Raw genomic sequence first — 2,163 nt, 5'->3', positions numbered from 1 at the left:
CAATGAAAATGAGTGGAGAGAGGTGTCCCCACTTCAAATGTACACACATCAAAAATGACTCCATTGATCCTTTCACACCCTGACTGTGTTCAAGTGTAATAGAAGTTGCCCAGAATTTCATTGTATACAGTAACTCCTCACTTAAAGTCATCCCGATTAATGTTGTTTCGTTGCTGATCAATTAGAGAACATGCTTGTTTAAAGTTGTGCAATGCTCCCTTCTAACGTCATTTGGCAGCCGCCTGCTTTGTCCACTGCTTCCAGGAAGAGCAGCCCGTTGCAGCTGGCTGTTGGGGGCTTGGAACCAGGGTGGGCCAGCAGCCCCCCTATCAGCTCCCCGCTCCCCTAAGTTCCCTGTGCGGCAGCTGCAGACCAGGCTATCAATTGCCAGCAGTTCAGCTGTCCCTCCCCTGCCACTGCCATGTGCTGCTCCTGCCCTCTGCCTTGGAGCTGCTCCCCGAGCCTCCTGCTTGCTGGGCGGGTGGGGGGAGGGGGGGAAGAGGACAGGAGGACTAATGTCAGGGTGTCCCCCCTGCTCTCTGCTTACCCCATCTTCCATAAAGCAGGGGGGACACGCAACAGGGCTCTGGAGGGAGGGAGCTTCCTGGCAGCAGCTGCGGTCTAAGCTTGCTGATCTACTTAACAAGGCCGTGTACTTAGAGTGGGGTCAGCATACTTAAAGGGAAAACGTGCCTCTCTCTCTCCCACACACAGGGTGTGTGTTTCTGTCTCTGTCTGCCATGCTGTCTCCCCTCCCTCCATTTGTGCTGCCTTGTAGAGTGTGAGGCTACATTAACAACGAGTTAACCTTTGAGGGCTCAGCCAATTGCTAGTTCATCATTTAGCAGAAAGGCATTTCCTGGGAAATACCCCACCCTCTGACTCCACCACCTCAACCAAGCCTCACAATTATCATTGCTGTGTACCAGTATTAAATTGTTTTGTTTAAAACATATACTCTGTGTGTGTGTGTGTGTATATATATATAATATAGGCTTTTGTCTGGTGAAAAAAATTTCCCTGGAACCTAACCCCCCCCTTTACATTAATTCTTATGGGGAAATTGGATTAGCTTAACATCGTTTAAAGTCACATCTTTTAGGAACATACCTACAACATTAAGTGAGGAGTTACTGTACATATTTGCCTTGCAATAATTGCACAGTTAGAAGTGTGGGGGAATCGTTGTAGCTCCCCCTGTCAGGTGGAACTGAGAATTTGCTGTACTAGATCACGTTCTTAATCTAACTTGGTATTGCCCTTGGATTAGAGCGGTGTTTCTCAAACTTTTGTATTGGTGACCCCTTTCACACAGCAAACCTATGAGTGCGACCTCCCCTTATAAATTAAAAACACTTTTTTTTGTATTTAACACCATTATAAACACTGGTGGCAAAGTGGGGTTTGGGGGTGGAGGCGGACAGCTCGCAACCCCCCATGTAATAACCTTGTGACCCCCTGCGGGGTCATGACCCCCAGTTTGAGAACCCCTCGATTAGATAGACAGATGTGTCTAGGCGAATGTACCCATTTCTCACCATTTTGCTACGTGCATCTAGCTCACAAAGTTTTAGAAAGACAGAGGCCCAAAGGTCTTTCCTCCCTCTCCCTATTGCAGAAAAAACTCACGCTGAAGGCAGCGAGAATTATAAACATAGCATGAGAGAAGAACAGAGCCCTGGGTGAATTATCAAACTGGGTCATCTGGTCTGCTGAAAACCCTATACAAGTAAAAGCAGCAGAAATTAAGGCTTCTTTTGTCTGCGCTCCCGAATGGTCCGCTCCAGGGACGCTGGGGCAATTTTCACCTTCTGCTGAAGCATTGAAACAGGATCACACATTAAAACGAGTAGACATTATCCCAAAAGAATTGATTTCCTGTGTGTGGGGCTGGCACTGGTGAATTTCACACCTGCCCATTTCTGGGTTAGAGCAGCGAGAACAAAGAGACATCAACTTGGGCTCTATAATAAATGAGCTGTGTGTTATATTATTACATACATTTAGAGAGCAACCACCACCACGCTCTCCCTGGATAGGGACGGCAAAGAATATTGCATGCATGCTGCTGAGACAAAGTAAAGCCCTTCCCTTACAGAGGACAGAATGCAGGCTGGCAATGGCCAAAGCTTTACCCAGCAAACCAGACAAGGTTGTTCAAAT

The sequence above is a fragment of the Natator depressus genome, chromosome 6 (assembly GCF_965152275.1).
Source record: "Natator depressus isolate rNatDep1 chromosome 6, rNatDep2.hap1, whole genome shotgun sequence".
Taxonomy (NCBI): domain Eukaryota; kingdom Metazoa; phylum Chordata; order Testudines; family Cheloniidae; genus Natator; species Natator depressus.
This window is presented reverse-complemented; position numbering follows the sequence as displayed.